This window comes from Callithrix jacchus, chromosome 14, assembly GCF_049354715.1.
Source record: "Callithrix jacchus isolate 240 chromosome 14, calJac240_pri, whole genome shotgun sequence".
Taxonomy (NCBI): domain Eukaryota; kingdom Metazoa; phylum Chordata; class Mammalia; order Primates; family Cebidae; genus Callithrix; species Callithrix jacchus.
The window spans coordinates 36,777,414-36,805,207 of NC_133515.1; the positions used below are offsets into that span (position 1 = coordinate 36,777,414).

The window sequence follows — 27,794 nt, forward strand, 5'->3', positions numbered from 1 at the left end:
TAAACTCTCACACTCATTCTATTTACACACTGGTATAGAACTTTGTACATCTGATTGCCATTTGCCATTTTCTCCTTTCTTTTATGCGTTGAAATAAGCCCTGAATACAAATAAAACCAAGGTTAAATTCTATGTCACATTATGTTTCCTGGTGTTCTCTTTTTCTATTCTTGAAACAACAAAGGTCTCTTGATATTCTCTCATTCGTTTAAATTTCATGCCTCTTTGGGCGATCCTGGGGTAGAATGGATGCTCTCAGATCACTTTGCCTGACTCTAATCTCTCTCTTTCCCTATCTCTCTCTCTCTCTCTCTCTCTCTCTCTCTCTCTCTCTCTCTCTCTCTCTCTCTCCCCTTCTCTCTCTCTCTCTCTCTCTCTCTCATACACACACACACACACACACACACACTCTCTCTCTATCTCTTCATGAGGTATCATGATATTTCTGCATTTTCACAAGCAAAACACATGCATAGTCTCTTTATGTGCTTGGTTGATGTTTTGTTAGTAAATAATAAATCCTGGACACAGAAAATCTAACCTGATCAAGTCTGACATTTACTTTATTAGTCACAAGATGATATCTCTTTCCTCATCATCTTTACATGCCCAAATATGCCAAAACCCATCCTTTTTGTTTTCTAAACTATTGCTGATACTAATCATGCATTATTAAACAGAAGAATCCTATTTTTATAATGGAAAAACATCCTTTCTGAGGTTGAAAAGAACAGAAGAGAAGCTAATCATCACCCATAATTTATGTATTCACTGGATGTCTCGATGTTAATAGTATGGAGTCCAAACAAGAAGGAGATTTCTGTACATAGGTGTGACTTCCTCTATAGAGAAAGTACAGATTAATGGGAAATGGCTAAAAACCCAAGTTCTAGAACCAGATGTCAGTGTTTGAACACAGTCCCCACTATTAACAAATTCTGTTCCCTAATCTGTAAAACTGCAATGAAAACATTACCTGTCACATAGCATTAATGTATGGATTAAAAAATGTACATGCATACAAACATTTTGAATTTTTACTCAATAAATCTTGGCCATATTATCACCAGTTATTTATCACTGTGGCAGAAGGATGTGTGGAGTATTCTATATTTTCATATATTTAATTCTGGGATCTGCCCTCATTTGACATGAGCTGTGAATCTGCTCCATATTGGGCAGCTATCAAGCAAATGCTTATCTTTCAAATATTATAATTTCAGTCCAAATGCAATACAGAAAAACTTTGTTTCTCTCCTGTAACTTAATCACATTCTAGATAAATAGACCTCTGGAGCTTTTCTTCTATTGAAGGCTAGAAACTAGTGTGTGAAGGACAATTGAGCATAAACATTAATTTCAGGAAGTATACACTCTTCCACCCTATCCCACTCCCAGTTAAATATCTGGGGAGAGACATGTAACCAAAAAGAGTGTGGAGATCCTGCACCTATGGACTGCAGCCCAGAAAGCATCCAGCATGGCCCCTCACAGTGGAAACACAGCTGTATAAAGTACCTAGGCAAAGTGATCTGAGAGCATCCATTCTACCCCAGGATCCCCCAAAGAGGCATGAAATTTAAACGAATGAGAGAATATCAAGAGACCTTTGTTGTTTCAAGAATAGAAAAAGAGAACACCGGGAAACATAATGTGACATAGAATTTAACCTTGAATTAGAAGGAAGAGATATTTACATTTTAATGAACATCATCAGGATGGGAGAGACTACTCTAGAATGAAATGATGATTTCCCTAAAAAATGCTATAGGATGGTCATGCCTAAAGATAAAATGGGGTGACTCACATTTCAACAAAAAGCAGAATAGTTAACTTTGAAGAAGGAAGACTTATTCAAAGTAATCCCAGATAGGAAATAACTTCTATGTCCATCACCTGCTGAAAGGATAAACAAATTGTGGTTTATCTATACAAGGAAGTATTAATCAGCAATAACAATGAATGAGCAATTGTATATACAACATGTGAATGCATCTCTGCAAGGGCCATATAAACCTGGGTGACTCTGTGTCTTACAACATAAAGATATCTATAAGGCTCCAGGCCTAATTTTTCTTTGAAATGTCAGCACATAGCTCCAGAGTTAGGTAAATTCCTCTGGTGCTCTCACACTATCTATACAGCTGAATGTTAACTTCCCAAGCCGTGCTTCTAGCCAATGATTCCATGTTTTTAGAAAAATTTACTCAGTAAGTACAATTTTTCCATAAATAAAAATGTATGTTCTCTACATACCACAAAACTGTAGCCCATTATTCCACATGAACATAGACACAAAAATCTTTGAGGAAATATTTAAAAATTAAGTCTAGCAATATAGAGAGAGGATAATAGACAATGACCAAGAAAGGTTTATCTGAAGAATGCAAGGCTGGCTGAATATACAAAAACCAATCAATGTAATTCCATTATATTACCAGTTTAAAGAAGAAAAACTACTTGATTATCTCAATTATTTCAGAAAAAGCAGCTGACAAAATTCAACATCCATTCACAATTAAAACTCTGAGCAGATTACAAACAGAAAGTTATCTTCCTCAATATGATAAGGAGTGTCTCCAAAAAATCTACAGCTGATATTACATTTAATAGTGAAAAAGTGAATGCTTTACTCCTAAAATTGAGAATAAGGAAAGGATGTCTCACCACCACTATTGAATATAATATTGGAAGTTTTAGCCAGTGCAATAAGGCAATAAAAACAAAAACCATTAAAAAAGCATACAGATTAGAAAAGAAGAGATAAAATCATACCTATTCACAGATGACAAGATTTTGGACATAGGCAATCCAAAGAAATACATAAAACATCACCTATACTTAATAAATACATTTTGTAAAGGCATAGACTATAAGGTGAACTTTAAAAATGTATATACTAGCATTGAACAGTTAGAAAGTGAAATTTAAAACAAAGCAATAATAATTAATTACAGTAGCTCCTCCCCCAAAATAAATATGCAGGTATAAATTGAATAAAATGTGTAGTTTCTATCTGCTCAAGACTACAGAATGCATACTAAAGAAATCCAGGTATACCTAAAAAAAAAGGGACATACCCTACTTAAAATAAGAGTCAATAAGTAGAGATGTAAATTTTCCTTAAATTTATCTATATGCCTCATGCAATCCCAATCAAAATCCCAGCACAAGTTTTGTAGATACTGACAAGCTGATTTGATGATTTGCATAGAAAGGCAAAGAATCTAGAAGAGAAAAATCATTTTGAAAAAGGAAAATAAAGGTTGGAGAAGCCACACACTTTCTGATTTTAAGATTTACAAAAGAGTTGCTATAATCAAAATGTGGAAGTGCCACAAAAGTAGATGCAAAGATGAATGGTATAGCATAGAGTGATATGGTAAGGCTTTGTTCCCCTACCAAATCTCATCTTGAATTCTAATCCTCATAGTCACCATGTGTCACAGGAGAGACCAAGTGGAGGTAAGTGAATCATGAAGACAGTGTCCCCAGTTCCGTTCTCGTGATGGTGAGTGAATTCTCATGTGATCTGATGGTTTTATGAAGGGCTCTTCCCAATTCGCTCTGCACTTCTTTCTGTTGCCTTTGTGAAGAAGATGCCTTGTTTCTTCTTCACCTTCTGCCATGATTGTAAGTTTCCTCAGGCCTTTCCAGTCACACTGAACTGTGGATCAACTAAATGTCTTTCCTTCATAAATTACCCAGTCTTGGGCAGTTCTTTACTGCAGTATGAAAATGGACTAATACACAGAGTCTGAAGTAGAAGCACATAAAAATATCAGTTTATTTTGTACAAGTTAAAAGGCAAGTGATGATTCAACAGAGAAAGAATAATCCCAACAAAGATTAATAAAACACTTAAACATTCATATGACAAAAATAATTTTTTTAATTTTGAACTCAGTCTCATACCTTGCACACCACTTAATTAAAAATGAATCCTAGATCAAAATGTAAAATAACAACAATAAAACATTTAGAATAAAACACATTACCTGAGTTTAGGCAAAAATTATTAGATATAGCACATAAGAGCATAGAATAAAAACAAGTTAATTGAACATTGGCAAAATATAAGCTCTAGCTCTGCAAGAGACACAGTTAAGAAAATGAAAAGACAACACAATAATTGCCAAAAAACATTTGCAAGTTTCACATCTGATAGAGGATTTGTATTCAAGACATAATAATAACTCTATTCACAATTGCTTAAAACACACATAATCCAAATGTCCATCAGTGGATACACGGGTAAACAAACTGTGATACATCCATACAATGAAATATTACTCAGCCATTAAAAAGAACAAACTATTGACACACAACATGGATCTCAAATGTATTGATCTAAAAAGCCAGTCTTGAAAAGTTATACACTAGATGATTCCACTTAAATAAGATTCTAAAAAGCATAAAATTATAGTTATTGAACACAGATTATTTGTTCTTAAAGTTAGGAATGGTAGGAGGATGTGAATATAGAAGGATACCTTGAGAAATGGTTTTTCTAGGGTGATGTACCTGTTCTGTATCCTGATTGTGGCATTGCTTACACAAATCTATTCATGGATATTTTTATGCATTTAACATAAATAGTCAAAAAGTTAACTTAAAATCTTCTTACTCTTTTTAAGACGGTTCTCAAAACATTCATGACTTTAATGTCAATGCTTTGTGATTTCTCTCAAATTTCTACCCCTTTAAATATATTTTCAATTTATCAATCTACTCATAACATTATTAAATATCTATTTTGTGACAAGCACCTTTCTAGATTCTTGGTGATATTACCAGAGTGATGATCTCTTTGGACATGCTTTTTCCAATTGGTAACTTAGAAGCTCATTTTTATCACTTTGGCCTCTGGCAACAAGTCAAAATTCTTAGCTTTTTTTCCCTCTCTTTGGCATTTTTCTCTAAGACATTCTCCCAGTTAACTGACATACTGGCAGCAAATAAATTTGTATGTGCCTTCCTTCCATGCACTCCCTATTTCCCAAGTACTTTTGAGACTCCCTCTAACTTCATCTAATTCAATTCAATAGTTATTGGCAACCACTGGTTACATGAACTAACTGGGTTTAAAATGTTTCCACACTGCTGGAAAATAAATAAGCATTGCCTCATGAAATGGAAACGTCACAACTATATAATAAAATGTCAAGTTTTTCTTATTATGAGTATTTATTATTGAAACAGAGACATAAAGTTTAAGAGGTCACGGAAGAGGAAATCTTCCTTTCTTTCTTATTCTTTTAGTTTCTTTTTTTTCTTTCTTTCTTTCTTTCTTTCTTTCTTTCTTTCTTTCTTTCTTCCTTTCTTTCTTCTTTCTTTCCTTTCTTTCTTTTTTTGAGACGGAGTTTCACTCTTGTTACCCAGGCTGGAGTGCAATTGCATGATCCGGCTCACTGCAACCTCCGCCTCCTGGATTCAGGAAATTCTCCTGCCTCAGCCTCCTGCGTAGCTGGGAATACAGGCACGCACCACCATGCCCAGCTAATTTTTTTTTTGTATTTTTAGTAGAGACAGGGTTTCATCATGTTGACCAGTATGGTCTCGATCTCTTGACCTCGTGATCCACCCGCCTCGGCCTCCCAAAGTGCTGGGATTACAGGCGTGAGCCACCGGGCCCGCCCCCACCTCTTTTTTTTTTTTTTGAGACAGAGTCCACTCTGTCACCCAGGCTGGAGTGCAATGGCATGTCCTTGGCTCACTGCAGTCTCAACCTTTCAAACTCAATTGATCCAGCTCTGCTTCCCCAATAGCTGAGACAACAGGAGCATTACCACCATGCCTGGCTAATTTTCTTATTTTCTGTAAAGATGATGTCTCACTGTGTTGCTGGGCCCAAGTGATCCTCATGTCTTGGCCTCCCAAAGTGCTGGGAATACAGATGGGATCTGCTATGCCCAGCCTAATCCTTGTTTCTAAATGTCCATGGACTCTACTTCAGAATACAATACACTTCTTTTGTTTCCAACCATATTAACTAATATTTTATGACATTTAAAGAATTAATGTTCAGTTATTTAGGTGAGTCAATAGTATTGTGAGTTTTTAAAAATGTTTTATTGCTAAGATAGGCTGCTAAAATCTTTACTAATGAAATACAATAATATTTGAAATTTGCTTCAAAATTGTTAGTAAGAGGAGAGAAGTTGCAATGAGTGTAGATCCAACAGGAGTGGAAATGGGTTCTTGGAGATGATATATAAGATTCATAACACCATTTGAATCCACAATACCCACTTTTGTTTACAGTTGGTATTATCTATAATAAAAACATGTTTAAAAATGAATAAAGGAAAAAGTTAAAACTTTTCTTCTGTAAGAAAGCCTCTTTCACACCATATCAGAGTTACATTCAGCTTGCCAAAGCAGACCCAAATTTAATTCAGTTCAGCAAATACTTAATGTATGGTATTTTGTAGCCACTAAAGAGTTCTTGCTATGAGGAAGGAGATGCAAATAGCCTTGATCTCAGAATTGTATTTTATCCAGAGATAATCAACAGTTTAGACACACAGGATTTGAAGCAAACTGTGTCTTTACTGCTGCCATCCCTAAACCAAGCCTGTACAAAGCTGGTCTGCTATATGTTCCTTCTCATACCAAAGTCAACTCATAGAAAAGAGATTTCCTCACCCACAAAGTGTCAAAGGTACTGATCTGCTAGTGGACATAGGTCCCTAGACAGACTATTGTTCCCAGAATGATTGGTGGTCCTCATAGCATCACTTGATCTCCATAGGTATGTCTCTAGACCATCCAGACAAGCCACAAGTACATGGCTGTAAGGTGTCTCAAAAGGTATAAGAATAAGGTGATGTAACATGAGAGAAACACACAAAAATGTTTGAGCTATGACTACTTTATTTGAGTTCTAGGTGTAAATAAAAAGTCATAGTTACTTGGGCTTCTTTGAACTATGGAACCCCCCTACAAAGTACTTCATGGTAAAGCATTAGGTAAATGGCTTCTACAAGACATCTTGGACCACTTCTTTTAAGCCTTAGCATACATGCAATATCATTCCCTCTTTCAGTGCTCTTCCACTTAGCTGCAGCTTTAGCATTAATCGAAAGATGTTCTGTCTGATGTTTTAATTAAACATAAAGTTATTTAACTCATGTGAAAGTAAATAAAACAAGCACAAAGACACTTTTGATATTTTAATCTTTAGCTTTATATTTTGAGCCCAAAGCTTCCAATTTCAATATCTGAAAATATTTTGTTGGCATCATTCCTTCTGAAATGGAAGTCTGTGTCTTCCTAATTCCTTAAGCATTTATTGGGCAGTTCCTTTGTGTCAGGATCTGTTTTACATCCTTATAAACAAAACAGATGAGCCTCTGCCCGCATAGCTCTTATATTATAATTTAAATAATTGCAGAACTAACATAAGTAGGGGAGAAGCACAGTGATGTGAATGAAAAGCGGTGTGTGTGTGTGTGCATGTGTATGTGTATGTGCATGTGTGTATACAAAAAGAAAGAATACTAGCCTTTAAAAAGGGCTTTGAGGGAAACACTCTCCAAAAGACAAAGCTTTACCAAGACCCGAAATGTGAGAAGCCAGCCATGAGCAGCACTAAAGGACAAGCTCTCTAGATAGAGGAAACAGCATGCTCCAAAGTCCTAAGACAGTAAAGAGCTGCATTGTTCAAGGATCAGAAAAAAAGGCTTGTGTGGAAAGAGCTTAGTGACAATGGGGGACAGTCACAACAGGCCAGATCACAAGGGCCTCGTCGGCTACAGCAGTGAATCTGGATTTTATCTTTTGTGCCAAGGTAAGTTCTCAAAGGTGTTTAAGCAGGATTGTGAGGTCATACGGTTAAGGTTATATAAGATCACTCTGGCAGTGTCACCAGAAGGCATTACAGAGGGGCCACAGTGAACTCAGCAACACCCCAGTATGAAGCTATCAAAGAAGAAATAGGAGACAGGCTTGGATTAGGTGGGCACCAGACACAATGGAGGAGACAGGCTTGGATTAGGTGGGCACCAGACACAATGGAGGAGACAGGCTTGGATTAGGTGGGCACCAGACACAATGGAGAAGTTGAACCTAAAAGATATACTTTAGATATGGACAAGATTGCCAATTAATTGCGTGTGAGGAATTAAGAACTGGGAGGAATCAAAGATAACTTTTAGGTTTCTGATTACGACCGATAGTAATGCCAATGATATATGCTATATGTTCCTTCTCATACCAAAGTCAACTCATAGAAAAAAGATTCCCTCACCCACAAAGTGAGGGCATGGCAAGGTTTTGGGGAAAGGGACATTAAGGCTTACTAAGACTATAATGTAATGATTTGCAACTAGATATATTAATAGGATAGTTGTATATATACTTACATGTTATTGAGGTGAATCCAAGTGTAAAAATACAAAATAGTTGATCTTTAGCACACAAACAATTTTTAAAGTTATAGAAATGAATGCTGCCACTTAGAGAAATAGTAGAACCTGAAAAATAACAATTTTCAACAGAAAATTAGTACAGGAAAAAGACTCAGGAAAGACACTGAGGAGGTGACACCAGAGAGGTGGGAGGAAAGTGACATCGTGAAAACCAATGGGAAAGTGGTTCAGTTCAGGTCCAGAGAGTCACATGTTGCTTCATTTTTACTTGGCCAACAATGTCCTTGGATAATACATTGTTCACACAGAGGAAAATGAAATTTTGTCTTTGCCCCTCTTCTAAATCTCATTCAATAGAGTTTTCCATTGGCGTTCTTCTTAACACCATGCTATAGGAGTTCTCCGCTAGTTTGAGTTAGCCTCGCCATCTTCCTTTACTCCATAATGTTATTTCTATGGTTATTTCTTTCTTTCTTTTGGAGACAGGGTATCCTTCTGTCACTTCTGTCACCCAGGATGGAGTGCAGTGGTGCAATCATAGCTCACTGCAACCCCAAAGTCCTGTGCTCAAGTGATTCTCCTGCTTCACTCTCTTAAAAAAAAAATGGACATGCACTACCATGCATAGCTAATTTTTTATTTATTACTCCTTTTTTTTGAGAGATGGGATCTCACTGTGTTGTCCAGGCTAACTTTTTCTTATTTTTGTTCTTCTACTTGAAATTTCACTTCTACAACTTTTTAAACTTTGTTACATCTCAATCACTCCTTAATAAGTGCCCATTGACAAATTAGGATGCTTGGCTTTAAAAAAAACTGCTCTGAAATATTACTTTTTTAAAAGAGTGAATATTTCCAGGGAGCTCGTATCTCTGGCCCTCTGACTTTGTGTAATTCGGACACTGTCATTAAGGTACCAGCATTGCAGAGCTTCTGTGCTGGGAGAGCATACAGATCAATATCAACATCCCTGTGTTTCTCTCAAATAGACCATGTCATCTTTCATTAACTACCAATCTCATTACATTAGTAATCAACAGCCTAACCTTGAATACTCCTCTCAACACTAAACCCCACCTACATTCCTCTCTCATACCCAGATCATTACTCGTCAGATTACAAGTCACTATACTATCACATTCACTATCATTATCACAACCAGATCTTGTTCCTACCCACTCTCTAAGAGCATGTTCTTCTACTCTTGAAACTTGCCTCCTGTGCTCTGTTTCCCTGCCTATGAACAGGTGCATTCAGCTGGATGATTTCTAAGGTCCCTTCCAGCTCTGACATTCATGTGTGTAATTAGATCACTGCACTGTGACCTGTCTATAAATACCCCAGGAGTTCAGAGAGGGTTAGAGTAATTGAAGAAAGTTTCCTAGAGGAAATGTGGAGATTGAATAGGGTCTTGAGTAATGGGAAGAATTTAAACTGGCAAAAGGATTGTCCCATGTTGGAGAAATTGCATGACTCAAAGCAGAAAGGGGGCAAGAAAAGATGTGTGCGGAGTGACTGATGAGAGATAAACTCGACTGGTATAGCACTGTGTGGATTGCCGGATAGTGAAAAATGAACCTGAATCAAAAGCAAATAATAATAAAATAGAAAATAAACAAGCACCTGAAGGTGACTGAAATGAAATCTGAGTTCAGTAATGACAACAATATTCTGCCCTGTGCTTTTAAAAAGTGTTTGGAGGCTAAAGGAAAGTCCAGATTGGGGAATTTAAAATGAATTTGTAACTCTACTATAAACTCATTTTATGGCAGTGAAGAATCACTTTAGTGAGTTTCAATATACCTAACTATGAAGTATAGATAAAACAATTTATATAAATTGTTTTGGGGGCTTGACCCATACCTAGGAGATGACCCTTAACTGGTGGTGTTATGCCAGCAAAAGTACAAAAGTGGCACTATCATTCAATCATCATCGTTCTTATGCTAAAGGACCTGGAAACAAGCAGCCTTCCTTGTTTAGATCTTCCTTGCTTAAATCAGCTTAAATCTTTATCTAGACTGGTAAGCAGGTAGGAAAAAAGGGAGGAAGGAAGGAGAAAGGGAAGGAAAGAAAAAAGGAGAGAGGGATAGAGAGAGAGAAGACAGAAGGGAGGAAAGAAAAAGGAGGGAAAGAAAGGGACAGGAAAGAAATGGAAGGGGAAAGGAGGGGAGGAAAAGAAAAAGGAAAAAATCTTTCTTAGTCATGCCATACCCCTAAATCCTAACCATTTGTATCACAGAAATGTGACATGTTTAAAACTTGTAACTAAGTATAGAAAAATAAGACACTTTTAACCTAGATATCATCACCACATGAAATAACTGAATAAAATTTAAGAATGTGTATGCTTTCCTTAACTTGAAGAATGGAGATAAGTAATATCTAACGTGAACTATATGCATGGCACAGTTCTGGGTGTCTAACATCATACCTTTTGTACAACAAATCTCAGGAATGGGTATAGTACTCATAAACAAGAAAGCTGATGTTCAAAGAGTTTAAGTGATTTCCCAATGTATCATCAGTTGAAAAATGGCTGATCTGGGATATTAATTTTATGAGTACGGTCCTCTCTACCCTTTATGGCCATCAAACACACATGCACTCTCTACCCCATAACAGGCCAAGATAACTTCTTTACAGCAAAGCTGGACTTTTAAAGTATGGTCAGAAAACTACCTGCATCCAAATCACCTGGGAGGTTTCTTAAAACTAAGATCCCAGACCCTTCCTCGGACATACATTATTGTAACATGTTCTCCAAATGATTCTGGTGCACACTAAAACTTTGAAGCAATGCAAAAACCAAACTGCTTTCCATAGTTCAGATAATATAAATGCCACATGAACTTTTAAAACTAATTCTTCTAAACCACATTCTTGGTACTTGAGTCTCTATTTGTATCAAAACCTAATATCTCAGAATTTAAACTGAAGCCATTTGACCACTATATTTGACTTTCCAAAATGAGGTTTTAAAGGCAGGCCAAAATAGTATCTGTGAACTGAAAGACTGAGAGTGGCCAATAATAACTAAAGCAGCAAATAAATCAAAATTTCAAAAATGGAAAAGTTTTTAATTGTATGGGAGACTATGATGACATGACTAAGTCAGAAACGGGTGACTGAAGTCTAGGGCTGGTCAAGAAAGGACTTGGGTAACTCAAGCCATGAACATATTAATGTTTTTAAAAGCCAAATTTATTGAGGTATAATTTATATAGAAATAAAACAAATGCATATAAATGCAGAGTTTGATGACATTTGCCAATTGCAAACAGTCAGGCAATCCCAAATATAAACACTATATAGAATATTTCCACTACCCCAAAAGATTCTCTTAAGCCTCTTTGCAGGTAATACCCCTCACCCCTAGCTCCAAGCAACCACCAATCTGTTTAATCATGCCACTTCTAAAACATCATATGAATGAGATCAAACAGTATGTAAAATCTTTGAGTACAGCTTTCTTCTTAAGGCTTATTTTTGAGACACATTCATGATGTTACATATTTCAGTAATTTGTTCTTTTTCGCTGATGAATGTTTTGGGGCTCTTTTAACATGATAGTCGAGTGTCCACAAGACAGGCACAGGAAAAAAAATCCTTATACTCACAGGTCCTAGAGGGAGAGTCACTGCATCTCAAGTGGGGGCCACATGAGAGGGAACAGCAAAGGAGCAGGCTCAACCCAGCAGATAGAAAGCCGAGAGAGAATAAGGATGCATGGGCAAATGACCTCTATTGGAGGTCAGGGTGGAGAACACCAGCAAAATGTGTGAGGGGATTTGACTGGTGACTTTAATTATCACCAGATGTCAGTCAGGGGAAGGCAATTCGGAGAACTCGTGGTAGGTTCTGATCTCATCATACTTGTGTACCTGGTTACCTGGGAGGGGCATTGCTCATGGCTTATTTGTGGAGATGTTGAGGCAGCAAGAAAATGCAAAGTTTTAAAATGTATAATACAATGAGTAGTATTCCCTTGGAAGATACACCATAATTTATTCATCAGTTCAACTCTTGATGACTGGATATTTTTTTCAGTTTGGAGATATTATTAATAAAGCTTCTATGAGCATTTTAGTCAAAGTCTTTGACTTTGTATGGACATATATTTTCATTTCTTTTGGGCAAATTTATGGAATTGTTTTATGATGGGTGTATTTTTACTATATAAAAAACTGTCTAACTGCTTTCCAGAATGGTCTTACAATTTAACAATCCTATCAGAAATGTATGAGAATTCCTGTTGCTACAAATCTTCACCAACACTTGGCATTGTCATTATTTAATTATTCTAGTGGTTGTGTAGTGCCCATATTTTAATTTGTATTTCCTTGATGATTAATGATATTGAGTATTTCTATGTTCTTATTGGCCATTCATAAATTTCTTTTTTAGAAGTAAATGTTCAAAATGTTCACCATTTAAAAAATTGTCTTCTAATTATTGAAAGAGTTTTTAAAATAAAAAAATGTATATACTCTCCTTATCAAGCTTGTCTTGTAAATTATTTCTAGTCAATCACTTACCTTTTCATTTTCTTAATAGTTTCTTTCAAAGAGTTAAGGTTTTGATTTTCACAACTTACTAATTTTTTATGTTTTTTTTGCATCCTATGTAAGTAATTTTTGATTATGCGAATTGGTAAAGATTTTCTCCTGCTTTTTTTCTAAAAAAATTTTATTGCTAAGGATTCTACATTGGGATGGATCCTTTAACTGAGGAGATCAATAGAGCTGGAGCTCTGAACCAGCAATCCTTGTTTTTGTAACAGTGAGCAAATAATTGCAAACTAACACCAACATGCAAGTTTAAAGCCAAGTTTACTGAAGCACAGTAATCCACTCTCAGAAAGAGTGGGCTGATTTCACTTCATTTCCCTTCTGCTTTACAGAGCTCAGGGTGTGTTTATGGGGTTTGTGGAAAAGTTGAGGCTCGGGCTGCTTGATTAACAGGATGATGTCATTTGACTGGCAATTTGAGGTTATGTAACTGAAGTTAAACAGTGCATGTTTACCCATAATTTGTTAAGAAAAGCCCTCTGAGCTGGGGCGACAAAACCACATGTAAATTTTATTATAATGGCTTTATAAAGAGGATGAGATTTTCCAGGGTGATGGCCTAGATAGACTGGGCATGCCCTACGTTAGGGGATTTTTATCTGTGCCTCAGATTTTCTTTTTCCAGGATGTGCTAGTTACAAACTTTACCATAAACTCCATCTTTTAGGTGGAGTTAGGCATGTTAGGGCTGAACTTAGGTGGGTCAGGGTCTGTCTTAGTGACAGGCCTTCTGCTTTCTTCTCTCACCCTCTCCTTGCTGCTAATGTCTACCTACCTAACAGGCTTATTGTTTCTGTGTTTACATTAGGACTATGATCCATTTTAAGTGTAATGAATAGTATAAAGTAAGAGATACTTTTTCCCCCCCACATATATAGCCAGTTATTCAGCTAAATTTTTTGAAATTCTCTATTGAGTTTAACACATTTGTTAAATATATATATATATATATATAAATAGAATCAAATTTATAAGTAGCACTAATGCTGGACATTATCCTCTTCCATCGACCTACATATCTGTCCTATGATAAAATTGTTACCAACAAAGCTGATCTTCCAAAATATGAGATCTTTCCCTGTCAGAGCTGTCAGTGTTGTGAAGCCAATATGTGAAATGGAAAGAGAGTGTCAAGCAGCGCAGGCTTAATCAATGGCCATGGAACTGAGAAGCAAGAGTGTGACTCACAGGTCAACTTCTCAGCCTTGAGACCAGGAAGTTCACAGATACAGATCATCTTTCATGAAGGCGTTGGGCATTACAAGCAATGGGAGAAATATTCATGCATTTCCTGAGAATGGGTGGACAACTTGTTGGAACTGGAGTGCCACCTTCCTGTTTGCCTTTGTATGGTTTCTTCCAGTCATTGTCATGGTGACTGTCAACTGTCACGGTGCTGGTGAGAGTGTTATTTAGCACGGAAATTAGATAATAATGAAGTTAGTCATAGTTAAGTGAGCTGTCATCTTGGACTCACCAGTTTTCAGCCAATTTGGTCACGAAGAATAATTTCTGACCACAGTCATCCTGCGTCTTAAAGATAGATAAGCAGGGTTAAGGTGGAGTATAAATTTGTCTAGATCACATAGTAATTACACTGGATAAAAAAAATTACATTGCCTTGCTTAGTATGGATTTATAGTACATCTGAAAATCAGTTGAAGTAAAGCTCATTTTGTTCTTTTTCCTCAATTTTGTTTTGGTTATTCTAATTTTTTTCCATTTCAAAATATTGTAGAAAGATATTGGCAATATTTATGGAAAATATTTGCTAGAATTTTAGATTGAATTGCATCATACACTCTTTTTCTATGTGTTGGCATTTTAGTGATCACCTTTAATAATTTTATCTTAAATGTGCACACAAGACGTGCTACAGTAGAGGCAAATTATCATTATTTACTTTAAAGTAAGTAATAACTACCTGGCTTCCCACATTCCAACTCGCTTCCAGTAGAAGGTGTCCAAGTACTGACAGTGAATTCCAATGGGTCTGCAGCAACCTCAATTCATGCCTCCTCAGAAGATAGAATTCAACTGATGGGCATGAGGCAGAAAAAGAGACAGAGGCAAGTTTCAGAGAAGGCGTGGAAGATTATTTTAAAAAGCTTTAGAACAGGAAAACAAATAAGGTATGCTTGGGAGTGACCCAAGCAGGAAACCTGTAGAACAAATGTGGTGTTTAACCTTGATCCTAGGACTTTATAGGCTGGCCTCTTTCCCATGATTCTTCCCTTAGTGTGGGCTGCCTGAATGCACAGTGCCCTCCTTAACCTTGGGAAGTGAGCACAGCAGTAATTTTTGGGAAGTCGTAGGCATGCACATCTGAGACTTTCTTCCCTTTTTCCAGTGGAGCACCTCCAGAAGATCATACTCCACCATTTTGCCTTTTAATACGCATGCCAGGGCTCAACCGGCCAATTCCCAAGATTTTATTGGAAACCCCTTTTTTCTTCTCCCTGGCACCAAAATTCAATTAAAACTTCAATGAAACAGGTGTGGACCATCATTAAATGGCCTCTGCCTGGTGCCAGCTGCCAATTTATCACTTTTAGAGAAGCAATGTGATAGTTGATGAAACATCAGCTGACATTCCTAGTGGGTGGGGGATAGTCCTCTCCTTTACCGCTGGTGCCTAACTATCAGCAACAAATTCTTATCTCAGAACCAACTGGTTGAAATCCAGGTAAAATCTGCTATGCATATTAAGTCCGTATCTTAAATGCAAAACAGAAGAAAATTGATTTTCTTTCTTTTTAAATATACATATATCTTATGGAGAAAAAAACAGCTGCCTTTGTTTCCCTTATAAAAAGAGGGAGAACTTTTGCTTCCTGAAGATGCAATAGATCTTGGGTTCTCACTCGAACCTTTTGAAATATAAATACATCTTTCCAAGGGCCAGAATAAGCCCTACCCCATCCCCAACTTGCTGTCTTTTTGGATTTTACAACCTGGAAGGTGTTTCAAGGTCCTGTGCTTCATTTTTTTCTTAAAATGTAATAGCACATCTCCAGAATTAAGTTGATCTTTCTATCTATACAATTGTCTCATTATATATCCAGTTGTAAATTAATTACATAAGGGTTACTTTTAGCCCAGGATCCCAATTTACAGAAAAATTTGTTCATTAAGCCCTAACTCTGTAGAAACAGACACACGCACACGCACACGCACATGCACACACACACACACAGAAAGTTATCTACAGTCCACAAGTTTTACAAATCTTAAAATCTTCATCTGGTTTTTATATAAAGGTAATACTAGCCTTATGAAATGTTTTTAGGAGTATTCAATGCTAGGCCAGGTCTCGTGGCTCACACTTGTAATCCTAGCACTTTGGGAGGCTGAGGTGGGTAGACCGCTTGAGGCCAGGAGTTTGAGACCAGCCTGGCCAACATGGTGAAACCCCATCTCTACTAAAAATACAAAAATTAGCTGGGTGTGGTGGCACAGGCCTGCAATCCCAGCTATTTGGGAAGCTGAGGCATGAGAAACATTTGGACCTAGGAGGTGAAGGTTGCAGTGAGCCAAGATTATGCCACTACACTCCAGCCTGTACAACAAAGTGAGACCCTGTCTCAAAACAAACAGACAGACACGCAAAAAAAAAAAAAAACCAACACTATTTAATCCTCTATTAACCAAAAGATTGTGAAAAATTGGTCTTATTCTTGAAATATTTGGTTGGATTTGAGTGAAAATATCTGGGCCTGGAGATATTGTTTCCAGAATAGATTTTAAACATGATTTAATGTCATTAAAGGAAAACAGTGATCCAAACACTTGTTAAAAATGGTGAGTCAGACTTTATTAAGGGGGCCATGATGATAGATATAGGGACCACTGCAATGCAGTCTCACTGTAGGGAAGAGATATTGAAACCCACTTTGACTCCCAAGAGGGACAAGTGAGGATTTATAACCAAAGAGAAGAGAGGGGGCAGTAGATAGAAAATTACTAGGAGGAAACATCCAGCATAAGAGCTTCCTGGCTTAGGATTATTACTTAATAGGATTATTGCTGAAGGCAAGCCAGGGTGATAAGATAAGGGTGGTCAAATGTCAAGCCTGTGAGATCCTCTCTAAGCTGATTTAGCAGAATTCTTACTAAAACTGTATTCTATACAGAGAGGGAAGTCCAAGTTCACACACAGTTAAGCAGAGGACTCAGAGAAGGCTTACGAAAGTTCTAGTCAAAGGAGAGAGACTTTGTCAATATTTTCACAAGTTTTAGGACTCTTCAGGGTATCTATTTCAACCTGTGTGAGTTTTATTTGTGTGATTTTTAAGAAATTGATCCATTTTGAATAAATTTTCAATTGTATATGTGAATAGATTTTATAATATTCTCTTACCTTCTTAATGTCTGCTGGGTCCATAGTATTATCTCCTATTTCAATCCTAATATTGACAATTTGTATCTTCTCTAGTTTTATTCATCACCTCAAAAAATAAGCTTTTAGTTTCAAAGATTTTCTCCATGGTTTTCCTATTTTAATTTTCTTGAGCTCTGTGCTTATATTTATGATTTCCTCCCCTCTGCTTGCATTTGGTTTGTTGTTCTTTTCTATAGTTTCTTAAGTTGGAATTTAAGTTATTAGTCTGATACCTTAACTGTCTTTTAATATTAGCAATTAATGATATAAAGTTTCCTCTAGCGCTATTTTAGCTGCATTCCACATATGGCAGCTGTATTTTTATCCAGTTTAAAATATTTTCTAATTTCCCTTGAGACTATCTCTTTAATCCCAGTATTTTCTAGAAGTGTATTACTTGAAATCCAAGTGTTTGTGGATTTTCCTTTTATCTTTTATTGATTTCTACTTTAATTCCTTTAGGACCATGCACGAATTCAAATATTTAAATGAGTCTGTAATGTTACCCAGAATATGATCTATCTTGGTGTCTTTTCAATGTACACTTGAAATGAATATGCATTTTGCTATTGCTGAGCGGTGTACTCTATGCCAATTAGACCAAGTTGGTTAATGTTCTAGCTAACTTTTGATATATCCTTGCTGGTTTTATGCCTATCCATTGCTGAAATCAGTCCTGAATCTCTAATTATAATCCTGGATCTATTTCTCCTGTAAATTCTCTGTTTTTGCTTCATATATTTTGAGGCTCTCATATTACATACATACTCCTTTAGTATTGTCAACTCCCCTTGATAAATTTACCCTTATTTATTATGTAATAGCCTTCCTTATTTCTAGAAGTTTTTAAGTCTTTTGATATTTTTTAATTTAACCATTCCAACATTCATTTGATGTATGTTTTCTCACTAGATCTGCTTTTTTTGGAACAGGGTTTTGCTCTGTCACTCAGGCTGGAGTGCAGTGGTGGGATCATGGCTCACTACAAGCTCCACTTCCCAGGCTCAAGCGATTCTCCCACCTCAGCCTCCTGAGTAACTGGGACTACAGGCACATGCCAACACATCTGGCTAATTTTCTGTAGAGCATAGGTCTCTCCATGTATGTCTTTTTGTTACTGAAACACCAGGGATTCGGTCTAGGTCTTGCTGCTCACCACAAGGAAAGCCAGTCACTGAGACAACAATTGTCAGAAAAGAAGGCTTTAATCGAAGGCTGCAGCCAAGGAAACAAACAAACAAAAAAATCAGATGGATCACAAATCCATCTCCCTGGCTAACCAAATTAGGGGTTTATATAGCAGGGAAGAAATGTAACTATGTGCAGGAAAACAGGAACTCAGGAGGGCTAAGAAGGCAATGAGAATGAATAAGGGACCTAATGTCTCATTGTCTGGATGTGGTGGTCTGGTGTGTTTCAGTTCCTTGATATCTTTTGAGAGGGCTGGGGGGTTCTTTTCTTAGGAAAAAACTCAGATAAAACAAATATAATTTTCAAAATTTAAGACCAGGAGGGTAAATTTTTATGTTTATCCCCCCAAAAATTTGCCTATGAGACTACTGAGTCAGTTTCAGTGCCCCCTTTCTATATATCAACTCCTCAATCATGGGGAATCCAGTTGTCAATCTTTTTGTCTGCTTCATGCTGTAGAGGGACATAGTAGGCAGCTCTATAACATGGGCGACTACATGGCCATTCAGGAATCAAAGGTTAATCTAATACTATAGTTTTCTACTGAAACACAATCATTCTCTCTCCAGTCCCAGACTTCTACCAATGACAAATCACAGCAGGACCAATCTACCAGCAAAATAAGCTTCAGTCCTATATGCTTCGCCTGATTACCCACACAAAGTGCAGCAAGAATCACTGTCTACGTAGGCTGTCCTAAATTGCCCTTACTGGAACCTCTCACAAGGCTATTTCAATCAAAGCCCTGGGACAATAATCAGTTCCTCCAACTATGTCCCATTATAAATGAAGACAGATTCTTATTGAACTTACGTAAACAAACACATTGGCATGAATTAACACTATTTAGAAATAGTTTACAAATTCTGAAGAAATTAAGCAGAGAAAGAGAAATATGCCTTAAATTCCATTTATGAAAGTATACACTATTCATTATACTTAAAGTATACTTAAGAGCTGTACAGGCCAGGCGCGGTGGCTCACGCCTGTAATCCCAACTCTTTGGGAGGCTGAAGTGGGCAGATCACAAAGTCAGGAGTTAGAGACCAGCCTGGCCAAGATAGTAAAACGCCATCTCTACTAAAAACACAAAAAAATTAGCCAGGCATGGTGGTGCACACCTGTAGTCCCAGCTGCTCAGAGGCTGAGGCAGAAAAATCACCTGAACCCAGGAGGTGGAGGTTGCAGTGAGCCGAGATCATGCCACTGCACTCCAGCCTGGGCAAGAGAGTTAAAAAAAAAAAAAAAATGAAATATACATAGCTTAATAGAAAAAAAATCTCCAGACTAAAAAACAAAAAGAATCATCAATATTTCAAACAAAAAAAGGCATAAAAATTGTTTCAGTCCCCTGTTCGTCAGTTCATGCAATCAACTATTGCTCTGTTTCATATAAGGTTAGCAATCTTTATGAACATACCAGCGTTTCAATTAGTGCCCTGGAAGTTTTACCTCTAGTCCAATTGCACAATCTCCAAAATAATCACAAACTTGCATTTAGGAGTCATTTTTATGAAGTCCGTCAAAGAAACAATCCTGGACTGTGGCTGACTATAAGTCACATTTTGAGATGAAAGCAAAACGATTGTGGATGACAAAATTCTTAACACAGTCATAGCTGAAAACACAGTTGACAGGAAATTTGGTTATTTCTGTGGCATACAACAAGCTAACATAATAATGATAATTATTACTGACAACATATATTAAGACACAGCAGAATTTTAGGAATCTTATACAATCCTGGAACACATGTTAACAACACAACTATATAAATATAAACACAACTGAAAGGAAGCTGTATTGGTCCATTTTCATGCTGCTGATAAAGACATACCTGACACTGAGCAATTTACAAAAGAAGCGGTTTATTGGACTTACAGTTCCACATGGCTGGGGGGGGCTCACAATCATGGTGGAAGGCGAAAGGCATGTCTCACATGGCAGCAGAGAAAATAACAGAGCTTGTGCAGGGAAACTCCCAATTTTAAAACCATCAGATCTTGTGAAACTCATTCCCTACCATGAGAACTGCATAGGAAAGGCCAGTCCTGTAATCCAATCACATCACACTGGGTTTCTCCCACAGCATGTAGGAACTGTGGGAGTTACAGTTCAAGGTGAGATATGGATGGGAAAACAGCCAAACCATATCATTCCTCCCTGTTCCCTCTTAAATCTCAAGTCCTCACATTTCAAAACTAATCATGTCTTCCCAACAGTGCCCCAAAGTCTTAACTCATTTCAGCATTAACTCAAAAGTCCACAGTCCAATATCATATCTGACACAAGGCAAGTCCCTTCCATCTATGAATCAGTAAATCCAAAGCAAGTTAGTTACTTCCAAGCTACAATTGGGGCACAGGAATTGGGAAGATACAGCCACTTCAAATGGTCAAAACCAAGGGGCTACATGCAAAAAGTGCAAAAGCCAGTGGGGCAGTCAAATCTTAAAGTTTCAAAATGATCTCTTTGACTCCATGTCTTGCATCCAGGTCATGCTGATGCAAAAGATGGGTTCCCATGATCGTGGGCAGCTCCGCCCCTGTGTTTTTGCAGGGTGTAGTCTCCCTCCCAGCTGCTTTCATGGGCTTTTGTTGAAGGTCTGTGGCTTTTCCAGGCACACAGTGCAAGTTGTCAGTGGATCTACAATTCTGGGATCTGGAGGACGGTAGCCCTCTTCTCACAATCCCACTAGGCAGTTCCACAGTAGGGACTCTGTATGGGGTCTCCAACACCACATTTCCCTTCTTCACTGGAGCAGAGGTTCTCCATAAGAGCCCCACCCCTACAGCAAACTCACTACTGGACATCTAGGCATTTCCATACATTCTGTGAAATCTAGGTGGAGGTTCCCAAACCTCCATTCTTGACTTCTGTGCATTTGCAGGCTCAATACCATGTGGAAGCCGCCGACTTTGGGGCTCATACTCTCAGAGCCCAAGCTCTGTGTTGGCCCCTTTCAGCCATGGCTGGAGAGGCTAAGACACAGAGCACCAAGTCCCTAGGCTGCACACAGCACAGGGACACTGGGCCTGGCCCACAAAACCACTTTTTCCTCCTAGATCTTCAGGCCTGTGATGGGAGGGGCTGCCATGAAGACCTCTGGCATGCCCTGGAGACATTTTCCCCATTGTCTTGGGGATTAACATTTGGCTCCTCATTATTTATGCAAATTTCTGCAGCTGGCTTGAATTTCACCTCAGAAAATGGGATTTTCTTTTCCACTACATCATCAGGATGCAAATTTTCCAAACTTTTATTTTGTTTCCTTTTTAAAACTGAATGTCTATAACAGCAATCAAATCACTTCTTGAACGCTTTGCTACTTAAGAAATTTCTTCTGCCAGATACCCTAACTTATCTTTCTCAAATTCAAAGTTCCACAAATTTCTAGGGCAGGGGTAAAATGCTGCCAGTCTCCTTGCTAAAACATAACAGAAGTCATCTTTGCTCCAGTTCCCAGTAAGTTCTTCATCTCTATCTGAAATTACCTCAGCCTGGACCTTATTGCTCATATTGCTATTGGCATTTTTCTGAAAGCCAGTCAACAAGTCTCTAGGGAGTTCTGAACTTTTCCACATTTTCCTATCTTCCTGTGAGCCCTCCAAACTGTTCCAACTTCTGCCTGTCACCTACTTCCAAAGTTGCTTCCATATTTTCTGCCACACCTCACCGTACTGGTACCAATTTACTGTTTTAGTCTGTTTTTATGCTGCTAATAAAGGCACACCTGAGACTGGGCAATTTACAAAAGAAAAAGGTTTATGGAACTTATACTTCAATGTGCCTGGGGAGGCCTCACAGTGATGGTGGAAGGTGAAAGGCATGTCTGACATGGCAGCAGATTAAGAGAAGAGAGCTTATGCAGGGAATCTCCCCTTATTAAAACCATCAGACCTCGTGAGACTCATTCACTATCATAAGAACAGCACAGGAAGGACCCACCCCCATAATTCAATTACCTCACTCTGAGTTCCTCTCACAACACGTGGGAATTGTAGGATTTATGATTGAAGATGAGATTTGGATGGGGACACAGCCAAACCATATCAGAAGCTAAACACCACCTCAGATTTAACAATACTTTCTGCATAATCATAACATAACAAACAAGCCTAATAAGCCTAATATGTCTCTCTCAGACTTCAGAGACCCTAACATTCATAAAAGTTAGTTTGAGGTCAAAAAGACAGAAAGTACAACTTGAAATTTTGCTTTCAGGAAGTCTGTCAAATATCAAAGATTTAAGACACTTGGTATCATAAAATAGGATTACAAGTTACTATAGTCATTCATTTAGCCAAAATAAAAATACAAACATGTTTACCTTTGATAGTGAGGAGAATCAGTTTCTCAAACAGTAAGTCCTTATAAAAATAGTATGAGGCCAACTAAATCTGTCTCTCCAACTCCCCCTAGCCCACAAATTTTTTCATCTGTACTTTTAAACAAACAAAAAAAAACTCTTAACTCTTCCATAAAAAACAACTTCAAAACAGAAAACCAATACTACCTTTATAAGGTATAGTATTAATGTTAAAGATATTTTTTACAAAATTTTATAAACTAATTTATCTAGTTGTAATCAATTTGACCATAAAATTTTCATAAACATTTTATAAGCTTTTATAATTTTCTATTAAAGAAGAGAGAAGTCTGACACATGGGTTCAGATGCTAGCCTTGCATCGGTGTGCTTTTGATATTAATGTTTATAGAAAAACTCTGAACTAATCTTAACCCTCAAAATTGGCTCTTACAATCTCATGCACTCACCTCTTCTTCAATAGTACCTGTGTGACAAGATCCTTCCAGTGTTGCTTCATTAGCTGGAAACTTCTGTGGCCAGCAGCACCTCTGCTTGAGTTTTTCTCATGCCCGCTGGGCTCATTCTGCTCACTCAGCCTGGTAGGCTGTGCTTGGCTTGTGCTCCTGGTCCAGGTCCCACAACTGCCAAGGATAGGCCAGGTGTGGAGTGGTGAGAGGTGTATAGGCAAGCAAGTGTGGCATTCGGCCACTGTGCACAGACAGACATGCTGGCTATGGTGGGGAAAGCAACTCGAGGTGCCTGTATGGCTCCATACAAGGCTGCAGCTGGACCAGGCATACTCCAAATAGCTTCCACTGAGGGTGCTGATGTCTTGAAGAGAGACACACGATGGTGCCTAAAAACTTGGAGACACTAGTAACCATAGAGTCCCAGTGCAGGGGGCATGCTACAGATCTCTTATTCCTATCACTGCAGCAAGGTGAATGAGGAGGGTTTGTTTCATCTCTTTTAGTCCAACCACTTCCCTTTCTCCCATAGTTCCCAGGCTAGCCTAGCTCTGAAGCTGCTTCCCATCATATGGGGCAGTTGCCCAATGCTGGAAGAGGGTTGGATGGCTATAATGTCACAGTTGTGGTCAGGGGAATCTCAAGGTCTGGGTTCTCAGAACGTTACTACTCTTCACTCCTGCAATCTGGTGAACAGGAGCATGTCACAGCTTGGTGAGCTAGTTGGAAATATATTACAGATCCTTTTCCTCCCTCTCATAGTTCAGCACTCAGCAAGCTGGCTGGGAACATATTATAGCCCTTTTTATGCCTGCCATTTTGCAGGTCCTGAGTTCTTGTCCAGTGTCCAGGAAGAATGAAGGTACACGGACAACTGGAGGTTGAGCAAGGTGGAAAATAGTTTCACTGAGTTTTAATCAGCTCTCAGTGGAGAGGAGACCTGAAATGGGTAGTTCCTACCTGTGGACAGGTAGTCCTGACATGTGGCTGAGTCTGGGGTTTTTATGGACTCAGAACAGAGAAAGTGAATGCTAATTGGTTCATGGGTAGACCTGGGAAAAGTACCATTTGATGAACTGAAAGAGATCAAGGAACTTTACACTCCAGGTAGTGGATTCTACCTGGAGTGGCAGCTTGGTTTTCAGGCTTCAAGCTGTCACTAGCTTGAAGGTCGGGTTTCATCAGGGACCTGCCCCTAGCTGCCTAGGAATTTGTCTACTTCCTGCAACTATCACCTGGTCCTAGAGAAATTCTATAGTTTTAATTTCTGGCCCTGTGTCTCACAAAACAGTTTTTGATTATCACCAAAACTCATCTGAAGACAAGGCTTTGACTGGTATCAATGCTCAAGATTAAGCAGGACTTCGTGCCTTCCACAGAACCAGGAGTCAAAGCACTGTAACTTAACAGCACAAGGATGAGTTAATGAAATACTTATACTACAGAAAGTTCTACCATTCTCTCCAACATATCACAAATTAAAACACTGTGATTTGGTGTTTAGGAGTTACTTACTGAAGCACTTCAAACCACTGTATTAAAGTAGTTAGGTAACTCATTACATATGCCTAATTACAGGCATTCTAGGGACAAAATTGTGACCAAAAGCACAAAAACTGTGATAGGTCCTATGCCAAACTTACCAAACCAAAACAAAACAAAACCACTAATGTTTATCTCCATTATTAAAAAATCCCAAATCCTGAAGTCTTGGACACCTCCTGAAGAAAGTCATAGGACCTCCACTCCACAGCCTGAAGTTCCAGGAGACAACCCTCCATAGCCCTGTGAGCCATTAGAAGATCTACATCTGCTTTTCCAACAAGATCCTCAGGGAAGTAACCACTCATAAGTGTAATTTATATCCTGCCTTAACAGGGTTATAACCCTCAACTTTGATATCTCTCGAACTCCAAGTATCCTTTTCATAGTGGAAGGGAAACCTATCTCTTTCTAGGAAAAATGCTGCTACTTTGTAAACCAGTTAAGTATTGTTTTGAACATAAAACTGAAGAATCAATCAAACACAGGGCTAAAAATCTTTCAGAAACAGTATTGTAAGGCTTATTTAACAACTGGCTGTCCTGGCTCTGTTCTCCTAGGCTTGTTTATAACCATTGTATATTTGTTGGCCTCTGGGCCTGTCATCTTTAACCACATCGTCACATCATTTCTTATAGAACCATAAGGTCACAAATAATCCAGCCACCAGAACCCTGGATGTCCTTGGCTCATGAGCTCTATCACAGACCTCTAGATCAACCTGCACGCCTGAAAGACTTCCCTCTGGAGGAAACATCAACTGCAGGGCCCCTTCTATACCCCATTTCAGCAGGAAGTATCTAAAGAGCGATCAATGCCTGTGTTCCAACAGAAGTTGGGCTTTCCTATTCAGAGGGGGGAATGAGGAAATGTGTGCTCTTTCCGGGTCCACACGGAGGTCTAGTTTTAAGGGCAAGAACTTCCAGGCACCATGCCCCACTCTCATCTCTCTCCATCCGGGAGATTTAACAGTTTATGTTTAAATTTCACAGGTGTGGGATGAATCAAAAGTCAATCACTCCAGCAGAATTTCTAAGGAACTCTTTTCATTGGCCTGCGGGGCTTGGAGAAGAAGGGAATTTCTCCCAGGTTAAAAGTCCTTGTCCCCACACCCAGCTGGATTTCCCCTCTGGAGTCCCCTTCCACACTCTTCATGGAAGTTTTCTCTCTTCTCCTTTTTCTCTTTCTCTACCTAATAAAATCACTCTCTGTAAACTCTGTTTGGGGTCTGGTATTTTACTTTATGAGTGCACCTGCTATGGTAACCTCTCTCATTCTTGAGAGAACAGGAGACCAAAAACCTTGGAGAAACATCCTCTCAGAGGAACTGAGGGCTCCCCTGAACCCCAACACTACCTACCTATTTGCTTTATTTCTAATACCAAGTTTTGGTAACTTTTCTTAACTATGGAAGAAAGGTGTCTATGTTACTGGCTGGTTAAGAAACATAAGAAATTCTGCATAATCACATACAAGAAAGTCCAGAGTCTACAAAATTTTGAGCACATAAAGTGTGAGTATTTTCTAGTTATGCTGAGTAGCCATGGTAAGGGTTTGACTACACATCAGCTGTACCCACAGACACCTTAAGAGTCAGGGAAGATTGGATTCCACTTTTTACAACTACTGGAAATTCCAAGGCCTTTTATGAGATTTCTGAGAACTCTGAAAGAACTTGTATTATCATATCCTTCTCTGACTCTGAGCTCTTCCTTTTGCCGTATTTGTTCAATATAGGAGTTCTCTCATTTTCTTGCTATTATTGTCACCAGCAGAAAATGTGTCCCTTTTTTTTAATTTGCACAACACAAAAATAAGATAAAACCTACTCACATAGGCATTTATGTGGACTTCACTGGAAAGTTTGGGAAGATGAAAAAATTTACATTTCAAATGAAAACAACTTAGGCATTGGCAATTCCTGTTCCCAAAATGGTGCTTCTCCTTCTGTTCTCTTATCAGATTTTCCTCCTCTATTATTTTTTTTTATCTCTGATTGAACAACCTGTTTAATTACCTTTTTTAGAAAAATCATCAGGGTTACTGATAATGTAGATATTCAGAGTTTTATCTTCACATTAAGTGGTTTATTAAAAAGTGGTCATCAATAAAATTTGATCCTCCCTCTCAGAAAATGTCTAGTGCTAGCCAATAAAGGAAAATTTCATAGATTTTTATAAGAAAGAAATAAATTGTTTCCCTTCTGTCGCTCAAAACATTTTTCATTCTGCCCATGCTGTCATTTTCCAATGACTTAACCTGTTTCTCATCATGACAGGAGCCTCCTGCTGTTTCCACATGTCCTCACTTAGGAGATGCCGCAGTCAGGGTCAGCATCAGGATAAGACAAGAGATGCACTTTTTCTAGGCTCTAAAACCAAAGAGATCGCCAAGAAATTCACCGATCAAAATAAACAACATTTAAATGCATCATTTATTTGCAATATTTAATACACTAAATTGAGGCCAAAAAAGAAAATTTTATGAGGAATAAAGCATCAAAATTTCAAATAAAGATAGGACACATATTATTGATTATTGTTTTGCCTCCGTTTTTATTATTACTTCACAAAGCACTGTTATTTATTTTTAGTTTTGTTTAATTGTTTTCTATTTTATTTATCATTACCTTTTGCAATTAACTTTTATTTCAAAACTTGTTCTTCTAAATAGTATTAATTACTGAACATTACAATATACTCCCAAATTCCATAACCTGGGCAAGCTCTCCCCGCTTTCTACCTCAGGCCTCTAATCAAGGTGAAAAATAAGGTTGGGTTCTTTGTGAGAAATAAATACACATGTCATAAAAAGAGCAAGCTCTGCAAAATATTTAAAGAGGTTTAAATATTTTCAGAAGCCAAATATGAGTGACTAATGCTTGGGACACAGCCCCAGAAGGTCCTAAGAACATGTGCCCAAGATGGTTGGGTTACAGCTTGATTTTATACATTTTAAG

The 27,794-nt window shown here is 38.0% G+C and overlaps 2 long non-coding RNA genes across 2 annotated transcripts in view; both read right to left on the reverse strand.

The window, feature by feature from the left end:
• Positions 1–7,417: 7,417 nt before the first annotated feature.
• LOC108588125 (uncharacterized) lies at positions 7,418–16,541 on the reverse strand. The gene is made up of 3 exons (XR_001906935.4): positions 14,868–16,541; positions 14,421–14,476; positions 7,418–8,477 (listed from the first exon to the last, which is right to left on the reverse strand). It is a non-coding gene; the product is annotated as an uncharacterized LOC108588125 (long non-coding RNA).
• Positions 16,542–16,586: 45 nt separating this feature from the next.
• The window catches only part of LOC118147262 (uncharacterized), a 144,154-nt gene continuing 132,946 nt past the window's right edge, over positions 16,587–27,794 (reverse strand). Inside the window, exon 6 of the long non-coding RNA XR_004733472.3 lies at positions 16,587–27,206. This is a non-coding gene — a long non-coding RNA (uncharacterized LOC118147262). The remainder of the gene's footprint in view (positions 27,207–27,794) is intronic.